General features: G+C 40.0%; 1 pseudogene; it reads right to left on the bottom strand.

The window, feature by feature from the left end:
* Positions 1 to 20,179: 20,179 nt before the first annotated feature.
* Positions 20,180 to 22,377, bottom strand: LOC100713714 (importin subunit alpha-1-like; annotated as a pseudogene).
* Between the last annotated feature and the right edge of the window lie 4,176 nt (positions 22,378 to 26,553).

The following is a 26,553-nucleotide window of genomic DNA, read 5'->3' as shown; positions in this document are numbered from 1 at the left end:
GAGGCAGACCTGGAAGGCCAATAGGATGAGGAGAGATGTCTGAAGAGGAGGGAACAGAGGAGGCCAGTGCCATGCTGTGCTCCGGTGCTGGTGGAACCTAGCCAATTCTGATTCTTGTTTCTGCTCATGCTCATGGCACTGCACATCTCTCCCTGGTGTCAATGGCTTCAAGATGAAGATTGACTTTGCTGTGGGCCCTGATGTGTAAGGCCAAAGGGTGGCTAGGCACTGATGTCCCAGTGTACCCTGGGACCCACTGGGGTCAGAGCATCTGCAGCTTCTGAATAGGACCTCAGCACGTCTGGCAGATGACACAGCTGGAAACCTTGGCAGAGTCAAGCTGTTGGGACTTACTTCTGAGAGACTGAGATGACGAATGTCCCTGGCTAGTTCTACAATGGAAGAAGGAGAGAGGCCAGGGCCCAAAGACCTGTGTAAGGTGTGCATGTGGGCTGGCTGGGGCAGCACCTCCTCCTTGGATGGCAGCACCTACTGGCAGCCTGGGTGCAGAGGAGAAATGCCTCAGTTTCCCTCCTTACACTGGGCCCGGGCTCTAGTGGCTTACCACCCAGGGCACCTTGGTGCAGATAAGACATGGCATGTATCAGATATTAGTAAGCTGCAAGGCCTGCAGGGCTTCAAATGGATGTGGGGATCCAGTCCAACCTGGTCTCCTGTCTTCTATACCTGTCTACACTTACAGGATCATTGACTGAACATCAAACAAAGTGCAAATGCAGGCCTTTATCTCCAAGATTTGTCCATGGATGTTCCCCTCCAAACATGAGTGTAAGCTCTGGATGCATAAGAAACTACATAAATCAATACATCAACGAGGTAAGCTGCCTCTTGCCAGTGAGGTAAGAAAGTTCTGATGAGCAGGAGCCTGTGTCCTCTATTCAGCAGGAAGGAGAGGTTTTCACATTGTCACCCTGCTCTGCATGTCTTTGAAGTATAAGGCCTGCAGGGGCCCTGGGCAGGAAGTGGGAAAAATGTCTGTTTTGGGGGACCTGATAGCTGGAAGGACTGGAACTCAACTGCCTCTGAACCTCTTCTGCTGGGCTTTCTGTTGGGTCTGAAAGTTGGTGTTTCATTGGCCAAGCAGCCCGGGCTGTCCCCAGTGCAAACAAGTGGAGGCACCATGGGTTCTCATCTGCTTCTTTTGCTACAGTGTCTGGGTGCTCCTCTCTCCGTGGGCTTCTCTGCTGCAATGACCCACGGAGGGAGGGTTTGAAAGGGGAGATGGGAGATTTTTGTCTGCACCTTGGCTCTGGGAGACTGATGGCCTGTCATTGTCAGACAGAGTCAATAGAGTACGTGGTGATGAATGAGGCAGGCAGGGAAGGTCCTGAGCAGGAGATCCAGGCAAAGGGAAGCCTGGGCATGGACTTGCCTGGAACATTGCTGCCTGATGTCCTTTTAGAGCATGTGGATGGGATAGCACCTGGCTGATACTGCAGGGCCTTTCAGGTTAGATGTCAGAGGAGGGAGGGAGTCTTAAGTTCGGGGGGCCTCTAGCCTCCTTGAGCTTCATCAAGGGCTGAGCAGGGGAGGTTAGATGGATGCTTCAGAGACACCCTAAGACTGAGTGAAGCTGTGCAAAGTTTCAGTGAGAGTAAGCATCTGGGGTGTGTTCTGGCTTTGCATTAACAAGGCAAGTGAGCTTCAGGGTCATTACAGGGTTTATAAGGTTAATAATAGCACTTTCTTGATCTTGAGTATATATTGGGTATCAGGCCCTTTGCATCTCTCCCCATTCTGGAGATGAGCAAAATCTCATTTCGTGGAGGAGTCAGGTAAGGCCTTGGGAAGGCCATGAACTTGTCCATGCCTATAGTCTGGTGTCTGGACCTGTCCTATCTGATTTCAGGACACTCTCCCTTCCGACACTCTGTGGCTCTTCCTGTGCAAAAGTTCACACCAGGCACATAGTAGGTGCTCATAAATGTTAGCTGGACTCTTTCTCTACTGCTTTCTTCAAGGCCTCCCTACTGCCCCTCCATTTCCACTCAGCTCTATACATACTTTCTGGTACCTCCTTTGCATCTGCTGCAGAAGCTGAATGATAATCTGCGCTCTCTTTTTACAGGGTATCCCTGTTATGGACAGCAGCTCTCCACATTTCCCAGTTTCTGGGGTGAGGCCATGAGGTGAATTTTCAAGGACACACAGGTGATGTGTTTAACAGATGGGTGCCATCTTTGTAAAGAGGACTCTAAGGGCTGTGTGGGAGCAGCTGCAGGAGGAATGGAGTCTGGAGCCTGAACGAGCTGGGCAAAAGTGGGCTGACTGGGAGCATGTACATGCACATGACATGAGACCTTGTGTGTTACTTCATGAGGTCACTGAGATGCTACCAGCAGCTAGCATGGCTTTACCAGTCCAGAGGGCTTCAGAGATGAAGACTGAAGATTTCTTCTTCCACCTTGGGCTCACAAGGGGAGAACATGGGAAGGCAAACCCAAGGAAGTTGGCAATCAAAGTGGGTCATACTTTCAGAGCAGTGGGGAAGGACTCTGGGAGCCACAGGAGGAAGCATCTTGTGAGACTATCAGGGAAGAATTCAGAGGTGTAGCAAAGGAGAGGACATACTAGAGCTGCTGAGGGAGAAAGCTGCTCAGGAAGAGAGCCCTGCTTGAGGAAATGTACAAGAGCTGATGCCAAAATGTGTCTGAGAGTTTGGGGGAATGATGAGGCCAGGTTGTGCAAGACTGAAAGCTAGATTTTGTAGACAATGGGAGCCACCCTTTAACAAGAGTGTGCTAGTTAATATTAATTGTCAACTTGATTTGTTTGACAGATGCCTACCTTAGTAAAGTACACTTCCAAGTGTTTTGGGGGAGGAGATAGGGGAGTATGACCTTGGGGACTATATCTGGTCCCTGGTCCTTTCCTATCTGGCTCTTTCTCTGTTGCTTTATTTCCGGACTGCCATAAGGTAAGGAGCCATCTCTTTTGCCACGATGTTTCTGCCTCGCAGCCAGGTGAGCATGGACTGAATGCTCTGAAAATCTGAGCCATAATAAATTTCTCCTCCTTTAAATTGCAATGGTTAGGGATTTTGTCCCAGCAATAAGGAAGCTGACTGACAAAAAGGGAGAGCGTGGTAGATACCTTGTATTTTAGGTCCTTTCAGTGGCCATGTTGTAGCTGTTGGGAACAGGAAACATTCGATAAGGGAAACCAGAGAAAGAAGAGGTCTCATGAAGAAGGGAAGAGGGCAGGGTGAGAAGTTTCTTTCAGAGAGATAGGGAGCCCAGGCAGAGTATGACAGGATGGCTGGGGGCAGGAAGGAAGAACAGTGCCTGAGTATGTTGATCTTTAGGTGGAGGAATATCCCTTCCTGGGGTCCAAGTGGGTTCTGAGTTGGCTCCAGGGCTCTGCATGTTTCTTTGATGTGACCTGTGCCTGCCATTACCTGGGCAAGGCCTTGGGCCTGCTGAATAATCAAGGGTCTGCAGTGGCTGGTGTGGGGAGGGAGACACTCTGCAGTCTGAATGTGCAGGGTGCTGAGGCAAGGAGTGTGCTAAACTGAGCATTCTTTGGTGTTGCTTTTAAAAATGTCTATAGAATGAGTGCTTTGCCTGTTCGCATTAATGAGAAATCTGCCTTGCATATAGGTTTCAAAAATATCTTGCAGATCTGTGCTGGGCCCTGTGGGGACAGGATGGGGGTTGCAGTGTGGACCTGTAAGTCCAGGATGCAGACAGAACAGAGAGGACAGGCTCCAGTTCTGCTGAAGGAATGAGGCAAGGCTTGGAGAGCTTGTGGTCAGCTGGCAGGGACAGTGAGTCCCAGGCCTGGAGGGAAAACACCAAGGAAGACATTGTTAGCACATGAAGGAGATGTCATGTGCATTCCCAGTTCCAAGAGAACCTCAGGACTTCCAGGCAGAGGGGAGTCTTGGAGGCAGACATGGCTCCTCACGACCCCCACTATAGCCACCTAACCCTCTCTCCAGGGTGTCCTTATTCATTAGCAGCTACTCACTAAATGCCCTGCCATTTCCCAATAGTACTGCCTGTGGGGCAAGCCTTGTATGTATCAGTTACCACTGCTGAATAACAAACCATCCCCAAACCAATTACTGAAAATATCCATTTTATTTTGTCCATAGAAGAGAATTAGGGATTGGAACATGACAGGAGCTATGTGTCTCTGAGCTATATGTCTTCGAGGTGTGGATTCTAGGTCTGAAGGGACCTCTATTCATATCTATGACTGGTATCTATCTGTTAGCTGGCAGCCTAGCGGGGCATTCAGTGGGCACATGCTACTATCCTATGTGATCTGACCTTCCTCACAAAGTAGTGGCTTCCAGGTTGCTACCTTGATGGTGGCTATAACAATTATTATGTACTAGAGAAACAGATTCAATGCAAGGTGTTTAACTCTATAAGGATGTAGGAGATAGGCTTACGACTGCCCAGGTGTGGGAGAGTGCAAAAGGGCTGTCTGTGTGCTGGAGGTCTGAAGGATGGATCAAAGATCGGAGGTCTGGAGCTCACTGAAGTGTTCCATGTGAATTCCTATCAGAAGGATGAACGGTCTGCACTGAAGGCTGAAGAGTCTGTGCTGAAAGCTGGGAGATGATGTCTAGGTGAAGTGAAGGTATGGACTGGAGCTCCTCCAAAGAAACAGATGAGCCTTGCTTCTTTGTTCCCCTTTTATTCTAATCAGGCTACAAGCCCATTTATGGTGCCACTTATACTTAGGTTCTGTCTTCAGTGAATTCCGTCAGCCATATCCAGAACCATGCTGACCCAATTTAGTTAGGTATTTGTTACTTAAGTTGACACAGTTAACTATCCCAGTGGGCCAGGGCTCCATTGGTAAGATAATTACCTCTTAGGACCTAGGCTTGGAGATATATAGTTCATCACTTCTGCTACATTCTACCTGTGACAGGCTAGCTGCAAATTCTCTTCTTCCTAAATTGGAGGGAAGGAATTAGATTTCATCTTGATGGTAGAATGAACAGGTTCCAGGTGAGCATGCAGGAAATGTGCTGTGGTCACTTTCAGACAGAACACCCTGCTGCTTGTCATCTCACCTGATCGCCATGAGGACCCAGGGAATTGGCAGTATTATTATCCCCACTGCACAGAGGAGGAAGCCAACGCTTGAATGGTTGGCAGTGAGCTCAAGGGTGTCTCAAGTCTGTTTCTAGGTCCTCTTTAACTGTCCCCATCCACCATATTTCACACCGTGCCTTTCTGTCCGAGTGTCTCATTCAACATTCAGCTTTCTGTAGTGCTTCCACTTCGATGGGGCATTATTAATAAGCAGTCATGCTGCTCAGTGTGTTTCTCACCTCTTTGGGGGTACCTGTTGTTTCTGGGCGTGGGCTCACTTGCAGAGGCCCAGCTGTGAGCTGACATTGGATCTGGAGGCCTTCAAGAGGTGGAAATAGCAGCTCAGGATGGAGTTCTGCTTTCCAAGGCCATACAGGGTCTCAGTGCTAGAGTCAGGATTAAGACTTGTTTTCTAATGCCTATGGGAGAAGGAGGAACATGGAGGGAAGAGAAGGGGCTCAAATATGTTTGGCCGATAATCGCTGTCCCTGTTTCTACAAAAGGTGATCAAACCTAGAGGTACCTTGTAGATAACTTGAATTTAGTCTATGAGGGTGGCAACAGGGATTCTATCTCTAAACTTGGAAAGACATTTTTTGTGTTATAAGAATTATTACTATGTGAATATTTGTGGGCCCTGTTTCCTCTTCTGACCCCTCCCATAGCTTGGTGATAATTTTAACTTTGACCACTGACATTTCAAGAACTTGTATGGAAACGGTGTCATGTGAGACATTTTAATATTTTTTATGGATAGCTATCACCACCCTTATTCAATATAGTTCTAGAAACATTAGCCAGAGCAATCAGACACAATAGAGAAATAAAAGGAATAAAGATAAGAAAGAAGTTAAATTATCATTATTCACCAATGACATGATACTCTAATTAGAAGATCCTCAAACTCCACCAACAGACTTCTAGATTTAATAAGCAAATTCAGTGGCATATCTGGGTACAAAGTCAGTATTCAAAAGTCATAGCATTCCTGTGCACAAATGACAAACTCACTGAGAGAAATTAGGGAAACCCACACTCTTCACACTAAAGAGAAATACTTAGGAATCAGTCCAACAAAGGAAGTACAAATCAAATTGAAAATTACAGTACTGTGAAAAAAGAAATTGAAGAGAAATTTATAAAATGGAGAAATATCCATTGCTTATGGATAAGAAGAACCAACACTGAGAAAATGGCCATTCTCCCAAAATTGTTATACAGATTTAATGCAATCCCAATCAAAATACCATTAGCGTATCTCATAGATCTTGAGAAAACATCCCTAAAATTCATATCCAACCAGAAGAGACCCAGAATTCCTGGGTACCCCCCACCCCCAAAATCACCAACAGAGTAAAAAAAAAAACCCACAGATAGGGAAAATATTTTTGTCAACTGTCCCTTAGACAAAGTACTTTTATCTAGAATACATAAATAATTGAAAAATATCAGGCCACCCAGATTTAAAGGCCCAATCCAAAAATGGGTATCTGAGAAGAATATACAGTTCTCAGATGAAGAAATACAAATGTGAAGTAAATATACCAAAAAATGTTCAACATCGTTGGTCATCTGAGGAGTGCAAATTAGAACAACACTGAGATATCGTCTCACTCATGAAAGAATGGCTAACCCCAAGAAATTAACCAATAACAAATGCTGGTGGGCCTGTAGGGATAAAAGAATCCTGCATTGTTGGTGGGAGTGTAGAGTGGCACAACCACTGTGGAAGTCAGTATGAAGATTCCTCAATAAAACTAGGATTAGAGGTTTCATTTGACGTAGGTAGTCCTCTTCTTGGTATTTCCCAGAAGAATTGTAAACATCATACTACAGTGATATATGTGCACCCATGTTTATAGTAGTGCAATTTATAATAGCCAAATCTTGGAAACAACCCAAATGTCCATTAACCAAAGAATGGATAAAAAAGTGGTATTTTTATATAACGGAATATTACTCATCTATAAAGAATGATAAACTCGAGGCTTTTATAGGTAAATGGATACAACAGAAACTTAAAGTGAAGTAAATCAGACTTGCATGTGTAAACACTGTATTGCCTTTTAGTGTAAAAAACTGAAAGAGTAAATAAGATCCAAAATAATAGATATAATAAAAGGGAAATAAACTGCTCAAAGGGATATTGTATTGTTTGATCATCTCACACTCCTGTATCTAGTAGCCTGAGCAATTATTTTGAGGATAACAATATGCAATATAACAACCATTGTTAAATTCTATCGTCTTGTTTTAAAATCCTATATCGCCATTTTTTATTGTTGCTGTTGCCATCATTTTGCTTTTGTTGTTGTTTTTAATTGTTTGCCTCTTGATTTTTTATCTTTTTCTTTTCCAAATAAAAACATTATGGACATATAAAATGCATGGGCAAAATGCCCATTAACAGGAAAACTGAATAGGGCTGTCAGACCAAACACAGGATGTCCTGTTACATTTGAACCCAGATATTCAGGCAGTACTCTTTAGTGTAAGCACATGCCACGGTTATAGAGAGAATGTATAAGCATATGACAAGTTGCCACAAAGAGAGCACAGCTGTTTAATCTGTAGCCAGATTAAGAAATGGAATGTTCCAGGCTCCCAAGTGCCCTGTGTTTCTTCCAGGACCTAATCTGCTTTTTTTTTGGGTATCTGATTTATTTTTGCTCATCATCATATTGATGAGGTTCATTCCTGTTGTTGTGTACAGTAGCACATTTTAGGGAATATACTGTGTGTGATACACTTGCCCTAAAAACACTATTGGTACTTGTCTAAAATTCTCATTTAACTAGGTATCCTGTGTTTTTTCTGGCAATCCTGTTCCACTTCCCTATCAATGGACATTTTGTAGTTTTTATTTTGCGGCTATTTTGAATAAAACTTTATGAATACAGTACTCTAGTACGTGTCTTTTGGTGAACATATGGGCTTGTTCCTCTTGGGTATTTATCTAGCAGAGGAGTTTTCTGGGTCACTGGGGATATGAGTATGTTCACTTTAGTGTGTGTGTCACATAGTGTACCCAATGATACCAGTTCATACCCTGCCAGTGTGAAAGTCCCAGTTGCTCTATACCCTTGCCAATACTGGGCACTTTCTGTTCTTTTTTTCTTCTCACCATCTTAGAAGTGTGTTTGGATTTAACTTCATTGTAGTTGTATTGATGACTCATGACACAGAGTACCTTATTACATGCTTGGTAGCTCTTTAGGTTTCCTCTTCTGTGGAGAACCTATTCTATTGTGTTGCTTGTTGTTTTATTGGGATGTCTGCCTCTTAAAAAAAGGCATTTTGGCACTTCCGTAGTTTGTCTACCAGGTTATTGGTCAGACTCATATCAAATATATTCTCTGGGGAGAGTTCTATAGAACAGCTGAGAGGAATTCTGGTTAGCTGTGTATCTTTTTTTTTTTTTTGTCTTTTCATTTTTTATTGGTACTGGGGATCGAACTCATGACTGCCTGCTTGCAAGGCAGGTGCTTATTCCGCTGAGCTAAATCCCCAGACCTAGCTGTGTATCTTGTTAGTAATGTAGAGAAGGACCTGAGTGGGAGGAGGATTTAATAAGAATTGCTATGGGTGAGGAATAGGGTGTCCTCTAAAATCTTTGTGAAATATAATTGGAAACTGAGCTGTGTTTCTATGAATACCTTATTCATCCTGATACTGGATCAATTAGAGCCCTGAGACAGTTGGTTCTTGGCATGAGTGAGTAGACAGACTTCCTTTTGTTGATCTTGTAATGTGTCATAGGACTTTAAACTGGGAAGCAAATCCAAGAAATTTGAGTTTGTAACAAAATACCTGAAGCAAATTAACTTATAAAGAGAAAGATTTTTTGATGCACAGTTTGGAGGTGCATTGGTTTGGTCTCCCGTGAGGGTGGCAGATGGCAGTGACAGGACCACATGTTGGAGTGAGTGATCATAAGCCAGGAAACAAGACAGACAGATCTGTTCTCCCAGTTCCCTTTGAGGGCAAAAGCTCCAGTGATCTGTCCATCCACTACCCCTCCTAAAGATTCACAGGACCTCCTGATTCCACTACCCTAAGGACTAAGCCTTTACAATTGAACCCTTGGGCCTCTCTGCGTGTCTGGAGGACTCTGGATATCTGCGCCCAGACTGCTGGAGTTCCCTCAGGCTTCCAGGTGCAGTGAAGGAGAGAGGTGGGTTTGAGGCTTCCACATCAGCCTCCCCATTCCCGGCTTCATTTGGAGACCTGCTGAGCTCCCGATAGGTGGGCTGGCCCACACTACCAGCCTAGCCCAGCCTGTTTAGCTGCCGCGCCTGGCCATAGGTCTGCAGAGGAGGAGCTGGGCAGATCTGGGGTGCCCTCACCGGCCTCTCTGCGTGTCTGGAGGACTCTGGATATCTGCACCCAGACTGCTGGAGTTCCCTCAGGCTTCCAGGTGCAGTGAAGGGGAGAGGTGGGTTTGAGGCTTCCACATCAGCCTCCCCATTCCGGCTTCACTTGGAGACCTGCTGAGCTCCCGATAGGTGGGCTGGCCCACACTACCAGCCTAGCCCAGCCTGTTTAGCTGCCGCGCCTGGCCATTGGTCTGCAGAGGAGGAGCTGGGCAGATTTGGGGTGCCTGCATTGGCCTCTCCATGTGTCTGGAGGACTGTGGATATCTCTGCAACCAGGGAGGGTCCACAGGTTCCTGAAGCACTGCGGCCTGTGGTGAGTACCCTAACCCGGCTGCGATTGAAGAACTGTGGAGCTTCCAAGGGGCAGGTGGGCGCACAGTGTCCCTGAGGCCCAGCTTGTCTGGAACTGCGGAGTTCTGAGCAGGCAGAGGAGGGCCACTGGTTCTGTAGGCCTAATGGCTTGGGGTAGCGCGGCACCAGAGTCTCAGTAGCTCCAAACATAGAAGGGGATTTTCAACAGATCCTGAGGAAGCTTTCAAATAACATTTGAAACACAGAAAAATAGGAAAATGACAAAACGAAAGACCAAATTACAACCTCAAACCTCCAGCCCATCTCAAGAAACCCTAGGAGCGATGTATATAGAAGAAAATATATCCCATCCACCTCATATATCGGACACAATAGCCACTGACATTGACAAGCAACTCCAGGAAGCTTTAAAGAAATTCAAACTCGAAATAATCTCCCAGATAAAAGAAGAAATGATAAAAGAAATGAAAGAGATTCTAAATATATCTAAAGAAAACACAGATAAAAAATTGGAGGAACTAAACAAAAAGATAGAATCCCTAGACGAGCAATATAAGAAACAAACAGAATACATAATGCAGATGCACAGAGATATACAGGAAATAAAAAACTCCACTGAAAGTTGTAAAAACCGCCTTAATGAAAGTGAAGATAGAATTTCAGACCTTGAAGACAGGATTGCAGCTAGTGAACAGGAAAGGAAAGATCTTTTGAAAATAACAAGGAACCAGGAAACAACAATTCAACAACTGCAAGACGATGCAAAGAAGAATAACATAAGAATGATAGGGATTAATGAAAGAGAGGGAGACAACATGAAGGATGTCAGGAGGATATTTAGAGAAGTAATAGCTGAAAATTTCCCAAGCATGAGATCAGAAACTGACATCAGGATCAGTGAAGCATATAGAACTCCAAATAGTCATAACCAAAATAAAACTACACCCAGACATATAATAATCACCATCCCAGAAATCCAACACAAGAATAGATTATTAAAAGCTGTCAGAGAGAAAAGACAAATCACTTATAAAGGAAAACCTATCAGAATCACAGCAGACTTCTCAGCACAAACGATAAAGTCAAGAAGAGCATGGAGTGAAGTATTCCAGATCCTAAAGCAAAATGATTTCCAACCAAGACTGATATATCCTGCAAAACTATCATTCAAAATAGATGGTGCAATACGATACTTCCATGACAAAGAACAGCTGAAGAACTTCATGAACACCAAACCAACCCTGCAAAAAATATTGAAAGACAGTTTAGATACACAAAGGAAAAAACCACTAAGCAAAGCAAATAATTAAACAGAACCGAAAGATAAAGATGCAACAGCAGAGAGATAACATTCCTACAATTAACCAGCATTTAACAGTAATAACCATTAATGTAAATGGTCTCAATGCACCAATCAAAAGAAACAGACTAGCAGAATGGATCAAGAAACAAAATCCAACCATATGCTGTTTACAGGAAACCCATCTAACCCAGAAAGATACTCACAGACTGAAAGTCAAAGGATGGAAAACAATTCTTCATGCAGCAGGAATCCAAAAAAAGGCAGGAGTAGCTATTCTGTTTGCAGACAACGTGAACTTTAAACCAACAATGACCATAAAGGACAAAGAAGGTCACTACATACTCGTAAGGGGAAAACTCCAAGAGGAAGAGATAACTATCTTAAATATATACGCACCAAACTCCAGAGCACCCAGTTATATAAAACAATTATTAACAGAAATGAAAACTCAAATTATCAGTAACACAATTGTAACAGGAGACCTTAATACACCACTGACACCAAGGGACAGATCAACCAGACAGAAAATGAGCAAAGAAATAACAGAACTGAATCACACCTGTGAACAAATGGGTTTGATAGACATATACAGAATGTTCCACCCAACAACATCAGAATACACATTCTTCTCAGCAGTACATGGATCATTTTCTAAAATAGACCATATATTAGCTCACAGAACATATTTAAGCAAATGCAAAAGAGTTGAAATCATCCCTTGCATATTATCGGATCATAGCGCTCTGAAATTAGAAATTAATGACAAAGGATCCTGCAAAAATTCCGCAAGCACATGGAAACTAAATAACACACTCTTGAGTAATCAGTGGGTCACAGAAGAAATTAAAGAAGAAATTAAACAATACCTAAAAGAAAATGAAAATGCAGATACAACTTACCGGAATCTGTGGGATGCAATGAAAGCCGTTCTGAGAGGAAAATTTATTGCACTGAGTTCCCACATCAGGAAAACAGAACGAATACAAATAAATAACTTGATGCTACACCTCAAACAGCTAGAAAAAGAAGAGCAAGTCAAGCCCAAAGCCAAAAGAAGAGAGGAAATTATAAAAATCAGAGCAGAAATCAATGCAGTAGAGACTAAGAAAACAATCCAAAGAATCAACAAATCAAAGAGTTGGTTCTTTGAAAGAATAAATAAAATCGATAAGCCCCTAGCCAACCTTATTAAAAAAAGGAAAGAAAAAGCTCAAATTCATGCAATAAGAAATGAAAAAGGAGAAATCACTACAGACCCAATAGAAATACAGAGGATCATCAACACCTATTTCGAAAACCTCTACTCTCAAAAGTTTGATAACACAGAAGAAATAGACAGATTCTTAGAAGTATATGAAGTACCAAAGCTAGATCAAGAGGATATAAAACTGTTGAATAACCCAATCTCTGCTAATGAAATTGAGAATGTAATTGGGTCCTTGCCCACCAAGAAGAGCCCAGGCCCAGATAGATTCACTGCAGAGTTCTACAAGAAATATAAAGAAGACCTAATGCCGACACTCCTCAAACTATTCAATGAAATTGAAAGGGAAGCAATCCTTCCTAAGTCATTCCTGGAAACAAATATTACTCTAGTACCAAAACCTGAGAAAGACCCAACTATAAAAGAGAACTATAGACCGATCTCCCTAATGAACACAGATGCAAAAATCCTCAATAAAATATTGGCAAATAGGATCCAGCAAATCATCAAGAAGATTATACACCATGACCAAGTGGGATTCATCCCAGGAATGCAAGGATGGTTCAACATACGCAAATCAATAAATGTAATCCACCATATCAATAAAGCCAAAAATAAGAATCACATGATCATCTCTATAGATGCAGAAAAAGCCTTCGATAAGGTCCAACACTTATTCATGATAAGAACTTTACAGAAAATTGGAATAAATGGTCTTTACCTCAATATAATAAAGGCCATTTATGACAAACCAACAGCCAGCATCATACTAAATGGCCAAAAATTGAAAGCCTTTACTTTAAAATCGGGTACAAGACAAGGATGTCCTTTATCACCACTCCTATTTAATATAGTACTGGAAGTACTAGCCAGAGCAATTAGGCAAGAAAGAGAAATAAAAGGGGTAAAGATAGGAAAAGAAGAAGTTAAATTATCATTGTTTGCAGATGACATGATACTCTACATAGAAGACCCCCTAAACTCCATTGAAATACTCTTAGATACAATAAATAAATTCAGTAATGTGGCTGGATACAAAATCAATACTCAGAAATCAATAGCATTCCTATACACGAACAACAAAATTACAGAGAGGGAAATAAGAGAAACTGGATTATTCACATTAGCAAGCAAAAAAATGAAATATTTAGGAATTACTCTTACGAAAGAAGTGAAAGACTTATACAGTGAAAATTATAATACACTGAAAAAGGAAATTGAAGATGATCTCAGAAAATGGAAAGACATCCCTTGCTCATGGATAGGGAGAACAAACATTGTGAAAATGGCCATTCTCCCAAAACTGTTATACAGATTCAATGCAATCCCAATAGAAATACCATCAACATACCTTATAGATCTAGAGAAATCACTCCTAAATTTCATCTGGAACCAGAAGAGACCTAGAATCGCAAAGGCAATTCTAAGCAGCAAAGACAAAGCAGGAGGCATCACAATCCCTGACTTGAAGTTATACTACAAAGCAACAGTAGTAAAATCAACATGGTATTGGAATCAAAACAGAGCTGAAGATCAGTGGAATAGATTAGAAGATACAACCACAACTACGAACACACTCAACCACCTTATTTTTGATAAAGGAGCCAAGCAGGTTCACTGGAAGAACGACAGTCTCTTTAATAAATGGTGCTGGAAAAACTGGCTCTCCATTTGCCGAAAACTAAAGCTAGACCCATGTCTATCACCATGTACTAAATTAAAATCTAAATGGGTCAAAGATCTGAATATTAAAACAGAAACACTAAATCTATTGGAAGACAAAATAGGTAGAAACCTTGGAGACATAGGAGTAGGTAAAGAATTCATGAACAGGACTCAAACCACACGGGAAATACTTCCCAGAATCAATAACTGGGACCACTTCTTATTAAAAAGTTTCTGCATGTCAAAAGAAATCTCCAGCATAGTGAAAAGAAAACCCACAAACTAGGAAAAGATTTTAGTGAACTCTCTCTCAGACAAGGGCCTCTTGTCTAAAACATATAAAGAATTAAAAAAACTCAGACCTCCGAAATTCAAAGATCCAATCCAAAAATGGGCATCTGAGATGAATATGCAATTCTCAGATGAAGAAATGCAAATGGCAAATAAATACATGAAAAAATGCTCATCATCATTGGTCATTAGAGAAATGCAAATTAAAACCACACTGAGATACCATCTCACTCCTGAAAGAATGGCCAGGATCAAGAAAACCGACAACAAATGCTGGAGAGGCTGTGGGGAAAAAGGAACTCTCCTGCACTGCTGGTGGGAGTGTAGACTGGTACAGCCTTTGTGGAGATCTGTCTGGAGATTTCTCAAAAAGTTGGGACTGGAAATCCCATTTATTCCAGCTATTCCACTTCTAGGCATATTCCCAGAAGAACTGAAAGCATCATACCACAGTGATATATGTGCACCTATGTTTATAGCAGCACAATTTGTAATCGCCAGATCTTGGAAACAACCCAAGTGCCCATCAACTGAGGAATGGATAAAAAAGTTGTGGTATTTCTATACAATGGAGTATTATTCAGCTATAAAGAAGGATCACATTGAGATATTTATCAATAAATGGGCGCAGCTTGAGACCATACTCATTAGTGAAATAAATCAATCTCGCATGTGTGAATACCGAATAGTTTCCCTAATGTAAATAATGATTCAAATATATAAAAATATGTGGTAATCATGATTCCCCATTAGGTGGCCTTGAAGCCTTATAAAGTTTTCACTCATTAATTAGAAAGGCTTTATTCTGGGCTTCTTGATATGAAAATATTTGAAACTAGAGTATATGAAGTTTTATCCAAATATTTCAAGGAAAAAGACACTATGGTAATTACTATTAAGTCAGGTTATAAGGTGGTGAAGTACTAGGTTGTTGAAACAGTCATGCTGTGACCTCTATTGTTATATTGTTATGTCCTGTTTTATCTCAATCTCCCCCTTATTGTTTCAAAAAATTATTTAGTCATTTCTTATGTTTGTCTTAATTAAAGAAAAAATTCAAAAAAATTAGGATATATAAATAGTAACTCTTTTCGATTTCCTATTAACTTGTTTTGAAGTCCTGTAGTACTCCCACGATCTTGTTTTGACTGATTAGACTCTGTTCCATTCTATATGATAGTATCAAGTTTGAAGACATAGGCAACTACTTTGAAGACAATAAGATTCACTAAGATACCCATTCTGGTTTGACTATTGTCTTCTTTGGAAGTCCTGTAATGTTTACAATGCCTAAGTTTTATTGGTCTTGTTCTCTACTGTTTTGTCCAACTTTATAATATCTAATAAGATAGACAATTCTTTTTAAGGAAACAAGGGACAACGTTGATAACCATTGTTGATAAACTTGTACTCTGTTCTACACCATGTGCTATGTCTATCCTTGGTATTGACTGACAGCTTTGTTTTGCCATATTTGACTGTATTCTCCCCCCCCCCCAAAGAAAGTAATAAGCACTAAGGAGTAATAAAATCCAAGATGTGTAAATTTTGTTGTAAAAAAGAGAGGGAAAAAAAAAAAGAAAAAGAGCTCTAACGGATATAACAGCAAGTGTGTTTGGGGGTGTTAAGTAGCTGACTTTATCAATGTTTTTGGAATATTGAACACAGCTGTTTGCAGTCTCCCTGTTTGAATGTCCACCTTGTGTTCTTTGATACTGTGATTTGAGGAACTATTTTCAAGAAGATAGTGTGTAATCTACTAGCAGGTGATTTCTTACTGTTATGTTTTTTTGTTTTGTTTTGTTTTGTTTTGTTTTTTTTTTTGTAGTTCTGTATTGCGTGTACCCTTACGCCGCTTTGGTTTGTTTTGTGTTTTTCTCTTTTTCCTCTTAAATAAAAAAAAATACAATTGAACCGTTTGGGGGACACTATTCAAGCCATAGCAGGGTCCCTGCAGACTCTATGCCGTCCTTCCACATCGTGGGGCAGAGGTCAGCTCAAGAGAATGGAGATCTTTATATTTTCATACAGGGGTAAATATCCGGAACACACATTTGACAAGAATAAAATGTTTAATATTTGCATATTAGTGGCATCTAAAAATTACAGTTAATTTATAACTCAAAACTGCACAGCAGGTGATATTTATGGTGATTCTTGCTGGAGGATATATTAAAACTTGTAAGAATTGTAAATGGTATAACACAAAATGCTACACTTTCTAGTCATAATTGATGAATTCCTCTTGAATGTATTGAATAAATTAATTTCATTGCTGTACAGATGACATTAATATGCTTTTATAATTAATTTAGTTCTCAGAACTGCTTGGGGTGCCAGGATTTCATTGGAGGGAGGAACTGCCTCAAGGCAAAAGGTGATACATGAAAATCAAATAAAGAATAACACTGTAATAGGAAATAGCAGGCTTGGCGTGACTGGTATAGAAGAAAATACACCAGAGGATTGCTCAGAGCTTAGTAAGAAGGCTGTCACTGTGTGCGTTTCTGATACTGCTGCATTTGCACTGGGGATTTTCAAGTCCTCCCTTGAGGTGAGAGCCTTGAGCTATTTCAAATATAAGCCTTCCACTTCCAAAGCTGACCCCAGGAGCAGGACTCTGAGGACTCAGAAGAACCACCAAAGGACGGAGGATTCCATCTGCTTGAAAAGCAGGTTTCCTCTTTCCTCCGCTAACTCTTTACACCAGAAATAACCCAAACTTACCGCGAGGTCCTTTCTTCTTTCCAGGCACTGTGCTGTTTTGCATATTCAGTGTGTCAATGGGAATTATTCTTTTTCTCTTTTAACTTCCAAAAGGGAATGCAAGTTCATTGGTTATTCCCTAGAAAGCTAAAAAATTGAGGCAGAGTTTCCCAGCCAGAGAGCATGGTTCTCCTTGCTGTGTTCAGCAGGGAGGTGGAAGCTCTGGTCTCATAGACTGTGTGGATACTGGGCCACTCATTGCTTTTCAAAAGTTTCCCATTTTCTCAGAAGGACCCCCAAAGTGTGGAAAGGTGGTTTCTTTGGAGAAAATTCTTTTCTGCTTTCCTGTCTCCCAGGTACTTGAGAAAAGCAAGTATAGGACTTAGACGTTTTCTGATTTTACAAATTCTAGTTTATTAAAAGCTCTCCCCCACCTCCATCATTCTGATGCAATGGTGGGAAAAGGTAATGATATGATAATGATATTTCTCTAGCTCTGAGAAGCGTGAGTTGAAGACTCTGCACACACACAATGAATGCCCACGAGCTTATGTTAAACAACTGGAAAGATTAATTAGAAAGAATCCTGAAATACAATTTCCCTTGGCTTAATGTTTCATCGGTGAAGTCAACCCTGACTGAGTGCCAGCTACTAGTCAGGCTCTGCGAGCACTGAGGGAGGGTTACTACGTAGTGTGGGAGATGTATGTACATATGAATATGTTTGCAAATGTGAGAATTATGCATGCATGTGTTCACATGTAGACAATGGAGAATGAGTACATGTGTGGTGTGTGTTCACATGTGTGAATGTGTATATGTAGTTATATGTGCATGTGTTTACCAATATGTGAGGTTATTGTATAAAAATATGTGTGCATGCTTATGTGGCTGTGCATAGGTTGTTTGTGACTGTACTTGGGCATATGTGTGTGTACATGACAGAGAAAGAGAGAAAAAAAGAGGGAGGAAGGAGGAGGAGGAGGAGGATGCAGATGTAGAGGTGAGTGAATGGTTTTGTCTTATGCTTAAGGAGCCTGTGGACTCATGGAGGGAGGACAACGCACTGTGCCTGGCATTCTCTTTCTTTAACTTGTGAGGTCTTCTTTGACCTTCCTCTATGCCTTGTTTTTCTCCTCTACTACCTTGTATTCTCACTGAGCAGAATGACTTGGGGTTCCTCACAAAACCTCCTAACAAGTTCACCTGTTTCCCGTCCAGAGCCAGCACTGCCACACTCAATCTCAATGCCTTCACTGTGGTGGGACAGAATGGCAGTCACCAAAGCTTCTGCACGGCCACCTCTTCCTCATGCTCCTGCACCTGGACAGCCCTCCCATGAGTGTCAGCTCAACTGATTGTGTCTTTTCTTTTTATCGTCGTGGAGTCTGGCAGAAAAGATGAGCTATGCCGCTTGAGGTTAAAAGACTTCTGTCTTTCTTGGTGTCTTGATTTATTCTTTGTCAGACTTCACTGTTGCATTGTGAAGACACTAGGCAGAGACACATTGTTATAGGCTGAATTTCCCTGCCTCCCATCCTGGCTCATTCATGTGAGTGACTAACCCAGTACTTCAGAATATGATTTGCAATTGAGGTTAAGATTTTCTCAGAGATAATTAAACTAAAATGAGGTCATTAGGTTTGCTTCTAAACCAGTAAAGACTGGTATCTTTATTTTAAAAAAGTAGATTAGGACACAGACAAGTAAAGAAGGGAGATCATGTGAGGGCATCAGGACCAGACAGCAATCTAGAAGTCAAGAAAGGAGAGAGGCTTAGAAGAAATGATCTTCAGACTCCTTGCTCTTGAATTTCCAGGCTCCAAAATTGTGCCAATATCTTTGGGCTGCTCTGTATTGGTCAGCTTTCCTGCTGCCAGACACAACATCTGACATTCACAGTTTAAAGGAGGAGAGGTTTAATTTGGTTCATAGTTTGGAGGATTCAGTCCATAGTCAGCTGTCCTTAAGGGAGGAATATCAAGGCAGAAAAATATGGTAGAGTAGAGCTGCTTAGTTTACAGTGGCTGGCAAGGCAAGGGTGCAGTCCTGGAGAGGAACAGATGAGGGGCCATATGTGGTACCCAAAGTCACGTTCCACAGCTGGCTCGGATATACCCAGAAACACACTTCACTAATCTACTAGGCATTGCTTAACCCAATGAAATTGATTAAATCAGGATTAAGGGTCACACAGCCCCAGCTGACTAAGAGGCATGTGGCCATGGCTGTGAGCTTGGACAAAGATCTTCTGAAGATGAAGGGAGTTAGGAAGTGGATTTTTAGCCCTAAAGGAGCCTTAAGTCACCTAGTCCTGGATGACAGTTTTCTTTTTGCCTCTTGAGAGATCCTGAGCAAGAAGCATCCAGCTAAAACACATCTAAATTCTTGGTCCATGTGGTGTCTCATCTCTGCTGTGAGGTAATAACCATTTGCTTTGTTAGATGTGAATGGATTGTTGGAATAATTTGTTAGAAAACTAGTATACTCTCTCATCTGTCTTTTTACTGATGAAACCAAGGTATTTTTGAAACCAAGGTAAAAAGGCATTCTAAAATCTACATATTTTAGAAATATTATTTTATTAATACATTAATTTTAGATATTAATGGTTCATTGTGACATTTCCAGCCATGTAAACAGTGTGATCAATCATATCCAATCACCCTCCTTTCACAGTTCTGAAATATTTATTGTCTGATTGACCAGTTGATTTTATTATATTGGTTCTATAGATACTTCTATTAAAAACTATTTTAAACAATAAAACTTTTCTAAAATGAAAAGCACCACATATTTATGTACAATAAAGTAAAATTTAAAAGCACTTCTCAACATTATCTGAATGTAAACAATAATGAAAATAGAATAGTTACGGACTTTGAGCAGATTTCTCGCCATATCTATCTGTGATATGTTGTCTATGGTATTAAAATTTTCCCCAATATTATATGATCTCTTATTATTTTTTCATAAAATTTCCCATAATCTTCAAAGAAACATATTTTGAACTTAATCTTTATTTACAAGACACTCAAAATATTAAATTCTACATAGAAATAAGAAACTTCTTCAGAGGATAAGCTTCATACAGTATGTACAGTTTGGAACTGTTCAGTGTAGTTTCATTGCAAAAAGTGCTACAGTGCCAAACTGCATTTAAAAGAAGAGTTCTTAATAGAGAAACAGACACACTTATGCAAAACACAGGACATGACAAAAGCTGATGCCCCCCTCAGCTGTATGCCTAGAAATTAAAGGTACCAGGAGCCCATCCTGAACTTGGAAAGTGCAGCATCAGAGCTTGTTTTTGGCACATTTTGATCTTGTTGCTCTGCTGAGAAATACTTCTCAATCAAGCTTAATGAAACTTTTTCCACAGACTCATTGTTATGGCTCTGCAGAGCTTCGGTCTTGTCCAAGCCTCTGCATTCCTCAGTCATTATCCTAAGCCTCTGAGTTTCACCTATTTCCTCAGCAGCCAGAGAGATATTTGAAATGGCATTCAGAATAACAAGAATAATTTTTGTATCTTCTGCAGTTAAAAGGTTCATCGATGGTTCTATTATACCACAATGAACAAGATATACAAACTGTTCAACTGTTTCACCACTTGTATAGCTGGTCATGCCCACACAGCTTCCTTTTGTGTCTTAAAGTCTGCCTTAGAGAGGGCACTGACAAGGAATGAGACTAATCCATTATTGACACCTTGCTGTATCTGGTCCTGCCAACCAGCTGTGGTGTTTCACATTGTTCATGTAGCTTCCTTCTGAATATTATTTTTATTTTATTTTTATTTTGAAGGTAGTGAAATACAACAGAACAAGACAGAACAAAGCCAATTGGGACAATGTAGTGAAATTGGTACAGAATGTCACAGCAGGTTACCGGGATAACAGTAATAGGTACCACAGTATGTCTTGTTATCTTCACAATAGTTGTTCTTTCAATCAGGTATAGCAAAATCAAACCAAATACAGAACATTATAGAGCTTATCAAAACAGAATATTGAATAGAGGAATACAATTAATTAGAACAAAGCAAAATAGTGAAAACAATATTTGCCTTCAAAGAGAAGGTAGCAGGAAATACCCCATATTTGCTATATTGCATATGGTCTACCTCCCAAGAGATACTCAGACCTCTGGCTACCATTTGCTAACAGGAGTGGGGGTTGGGGTGGTGGATGGGATTTGATTCTCAGCCTGTGTGCTGGTAGGTTCATGGCTGCTTACCAGGGAGGCGGGCTGGTTGCTTGGTTTCCCAGTGCCCTAACTTCCAACATGGTGCAGATCTCGGAGACACTGGGTGGTTCTCCCCCTGGGGTGGCCACGGCTTGCCTGAGCCACGGCTGCTTACCAGGGAGTGACTATTAGTTTTAGAGTGAATGAGCAGGCTGGGAAAGACAGCAAGTGCTCCTGCATCTCTCGCAATCTGAGTCTGTTCATCTGTTCCAGTGACATTATTCCCTGTGGTTCTTAGTGTGGGAATCATAATGGACAATTCATTTGGTCCTAGAAGCTTTATGATGGGGGCATAACTCCCCTTTTTACAATCATTTCAATGCTTTCATTTGAACCATCAGTAAGGTGAGAAATAGCTCCACAGGTATCTGCTAATACTTCGAGATCATTGTGATGTAGGAGACAAACCAAAGTAGGAAGAAAGAATTTGTTTAACAGCATCTTATGGGACTGTAGGCTCTTGTGGCAAAGGTTTGAAAGTGTCCAGGTAAGATTATGCAAGTAACCACATGATAAAGATGACATATCAGGGACTGCAAGAAGAGCCAAGAGTGGATCAATTGCATTCTTTTTGACAACCAATCTCAGAAAACTGATACATCACCTGCAATATTTCTTAGAGCCCAGACAGCTTGTTCACCCATGTGAGCATGGGGAGATGCCAAGATAGATGTGAGTGCTGGAATAGCACCTCCATGCACCACAGCCTTGGTTTGTTCTGATGACCGGGAAGCAGTGTTAGTGAGTGCACAAGCGAACTCAACCTGAATGAGACTATAGTCAGTTCTGCCCAAGAAGGACACAAATTTTGGTATCAAAGCAGCCTGGATTATGTGGTCTATGGGTCTATGTTTTCCCTGAGAAAGTAGTCTCCTAGCAGCTTGAGTAGCTTGGAGCTGGTTTTCCAGATTATTGCTGTTTATGCCTTTAACAACGCCATCAATGGTCCAATTCACAGTACCTGGTTGTTGCAGTTTTCCTGCAGTGGTGAAGCAGCATCTTCAGGAAATGAGCTTATGTTTGTCCTTTTCAGCATTTCGTCATCCTTCTCAGCTTTCCTCAGCTCCATGTTAACTTCTATTGGTTGCTGCCTCATTTCTGTACTATCTTGTCCCTTGTTTTTGAATCTGTTCACTTGAATTAGCATTCACCTGATGAATCAGCAGCTGGCAAGTTCGCATGCTCATTGGTGGACATGGTTATGAGACAAAGAAAGAAAGCGGCTGCAGACAGGGTACTCTTGAAATGTTCACCCCAAAGAAACATTTTTGTGGTTAGTAAATTTGTTATTATTAACACCTTCAATGTATGTTTCATTGTAGATCAGAATATTTTCATTAGGGAAAATACTCTTTGTACAGTTGTTGAGGCACCTAGTCGGCTCAGGAAAAGTGAAAGAAATTCTCAGTGAAAACTTTCTGGCATTAAAATGTGAAAATCTATCAGTTTAAACATTTTATCAGGTACAGTCATCTTGCCTTTTTGTGTGTGTGTGATACTGGAGATTGAAACCGTAATCTTACACGTGCTAGACGAGTTCTACCACTGAACTAAAACTCTAGTTCTTAAAAGATTTTTTATTTTCAGGGGACTGGGGATTTAGCTCAGTGGCATAAGTGCTTGCCTTGCAAGCAGGCAGTCGTGAGTTTGATCCCTGGTACCGATAAAAAGGAAAAAGACAAAAAAAATTTTTTTTTTAAAATTTTGAGTAAGGGTCTGGAAAAGTTATCTGGCTGATACTGAACTTGTGATCTTCCTGACTTGGCCTCCCAAGTAGTGGCAATTACAGGTGTGTATCATTACATATGCCTCATTTTACCTTGTTTGAGGAATTTTCTTCAATAAGTATTTTTATAACACAAAGTTCATCAACAAATCATTTTTATTTATGATTCTTTTGAATGCTTCATTAAAGTGAGATGTGATAAAATTTCAGGCTTTCTCAGTTTCATGCCCTTCTGGAACAGAGCACAATTTTTCTAGGTAAAAATAACTCCATCAAAACAGTTTTCTAGAAAGTCAAGATATTCTGAAATACAGTACCGTTATAGAATTTCAATTTTGAGGTCTTGTGGTTTGATGTATTGAGTTTATTCTTCCTCTTTTAGAGATAAATTCCAACATTTTCATTTGCAAGATTTGTTTTTAATTAATGAAATTTTGTCAATGCTTCAAAAACTCAAAGTCCACATGATAAAAAATTTCACGGAGGATCTATAATTTTTTAAGTAACATCTAATTCAACTTTAACTCCACCATAGGACATTTTGATTGGCTTTCTAAAGTTGGGCAGGTAGCAGGTATGAAGGGAGAGAGCTTGTTAAAAAATACTGATGCTTTATTTTTCTCCTTTTTGGTATTTTGAGAATTAAACCCAGGGCTTATTTCATGCTTGGAAAAATATTCTACCAGTCCTTTTTTCCTTCATTTTTAGTGAGCTTTGTCACAAATACGTATATGTAAAAGTTGGCAACTACGTCTTTTACTCAAATTGATAAAATATGCAAGCAAATTTGGATCCAATTTTATGTGCACCATCACAAATTCCAAGTAATTTCTGCTTCATGCGTTGCTTAATTTAGTAGGAATATTGTTTTTACCACAACATCATGCTCCACCAAAAGCTATGCTTATTTGTATTATTGAAAGAATATGTACTATTTAGCTTCAGTATCAGTTTCTTAATGGAATTCATAATAGTTTAGTGTATAATATGGTTTTATTTTGCTCCCTAAAGTCCCTAATTTCCTTGCTTCATTTTCCTTTTAAACAAAATAACTATATATATTTGTTATATCCTTAAGACTATCCAGTCACTCAGCTGCACTCTTTGTTAAAGAAAATGAAGATGTTTTCCCCCTCAGTGTTTTCTCTTTTCTATTTACTAGAGAATATCCTGAAGGGATATTTTTCAAAAAAGTGTCTGGGTTGTAGATTTTCTAAGTATTTTGATATCAGAAGATATTTATATTATCCTTTACTTATTTGATGGTTGTTTGCTAGGGCTTTTAAGTTAAGAATTAAATTCTTAAATTTAGAGCTTTATTTCTTTAATGAGAATTAAAGAAATATTTCTTTAATGAGAATGTTGCTCTTTCCTTGTGGGATCTCTAATACTATTGATGAGAAAACATGGCAATGTGAGTGTGCTTTCCTTGCAGATAACCTGTTTTTCTCATCAGAAATCTTAAAAAATATTCTCCTTGCCTTTGGAGCTCTAGTTTTCAGGATAATGATGTAGGAGTGAGTCTTTTTTTTTCACTCATTTTGGTTGGTACCCGAGAGTCCAATCAATGAGAAGATTATAGGTTCTTTAGGGATTGTGATTCTATCATTTGTATAATTTATACATCTTTCTTTTTTTAAAAAATAGGATGTACTTTCAAAGAAAAAATAAACAGTAATAAATCACTTGTTGATGTTTACATATTGTCCTCTTACAAATAATTGTTCAAGATACAAAAATGGAACATATAAATGGAAATTCAAACAGAGAGACTGCAAATAGTTCTGTTCAACTATCTAATAAAAACTTAGTAATATGGCTATCAATCCTATACACTTATACATGTACACATTTATCCATATCTTCATTTATGTTGAGATCAAATAAACTAAAGCAGACTAAAATAGCTGTGAACAAAGATTAATAGTATTGCTGGATTTCACATCATGACACTCCAGAGTCAGCACTGGGTACTGCAATGCCCCTTTTTTTCCTTCAAAGAATTTATTCATTTCACCATGTGTCATAAGATCAGTTCTTGTAAATTGTTTATAGGTTTTATGCAAGCATGAGTCTTAACATGTATTTCTATCCCTTCTATAATAGAGGGAGAAACAGAACAAAGCAGGACAGAACAAAACATATTTCTATAGACACCTAAACCTAAAAAGACATAAAACTGCTGTACAAGGAGTTCTACCATGGTTACTATGTTGTCTCCTGTTATCATCAATAGAATTGGCAATATTATCAGTTAAAGTATAATTGAATATATCAGTATATAACAGTATTAATAGAAATAAAACTTTGTAGATAGTGTAGAACTATAAAAACAGTAATCAAATCAGAATGGCTATCATAGTGAATCATTGTCATTTTCAGTATAGTTGTCTATACTCTCTGACTTGATACTATCAACCTAACAGTTTGGAATAAAATCTATCAATAACAAGTAGCAATCAAACAAATCAGATTTAACTAAGATCAGTTATGATATAACAGTATAAGTTATACAGGGATCCAGATTAAGTTAATAGGAAATTAAAGATGATTACTGTGCTATATCCTGATAATTTTGGGATAGCTGTCTGTGCCTTCAGATCTAGTGATTGTATACAAACTGGGATGGAATAAGTTCTATTTAAGCAGAGTGGTATGAGTAATATTGGTTTAAATTCCTGCTACAATATTAGCAATATCTTCTGCTGTCTTTTTTAAGACTGTCCCTCCACTTTTACTCTCTTGGGGTGTACTGATTATTTTTGGATCTCCTTAACACCCTTGGTTTTATATTGTGGGGGGGGGGGAACCTGCTTTTTACCTAAGTGTTTCCGAACTTTCTCACTCCTGGACTTAATCTCTAGTTGTATTTCTTTACTTATTAAAGCTTGTCTTTCCAACCTATTCATAAATACTGGTCCAGTTGCCCCTATTACTCTGTGGTTCCCTATCACATAAAGTTCTGTTTTCTTTTCTTTTTTCTTTTTTTTTTGTCTTTTTCCTTTTTTATCGGTACCAGGGATCGAACTCATGACTGCCTGCTTGCAAGGCAGACGCTTATGCCACTGAACTAAATCCCCCAGGCCCAGAGTTCTGTTTTCTTATATTTGATTTTGGTCCATATACCCTTCTTCAGGTTAATTATATTTCCTATAAAGAGCATCTCAGTGGATCCTACCACTTGATCTACTCTGCCTTTGATTCTCTCTTTTTTTCCCCTTAATTTAGTGTATCTAGGCCATCTATGTTAGAAATTATATCCAACCTTCTCTGCCTCATTTCTTCTTTTTTTTAATCTTTTTTTTTATTGGTACCAGGGGTCGAACTTATGACCACCTGCTTGCAAGGCAGGTGCTTATGCCGCTGAGCTAAATCCCCAGCCCCTATGCCTCATTTCTGTTGTGCCCTTTTTCCATTATTAGTTGTTTGTTTGTCTTCTTCATTTCACTTTTTGCTCCATTCATTGGGGCCTCTCTGCCACTGTTCCTGAAATCCTGGTGCTTTTCTCTCTCTTAAGAATGTCCTGTCAGGGGCTGGGGATTTAGCTCAGCGGCATAAGCACCTGCCTTGCGAGCAGGCAGTCGTGAGTTTGATCCTTGGTACTGATAAAAAGGAAAAAGACAAAAAAATTCTCTCTCAAAGAATGT

The sequence above is a fragment of the Cavia porcellus genome, unplaced genomic scaffold, assembly GCF_034190915.1.
Source record: "Cavia porcellus strain 051 isolate PalLab524CR breed Dunkin Hartley unplaced genomic scaffold, mCavPor4.1 scaffold_2, whole genome shotgun sequence".
Taxonomy (NCBI): Eukaryota; Metazoa; Chordata; class Mammalia; order Rodentia; family Caviidae; genus Cavia; species Cavia porcellus.
The sequence above is the reverse complement of the archived record's forward strand: the minus strand, read 5'-3'. Positions and strand labels throughout refer to the sequence as shown.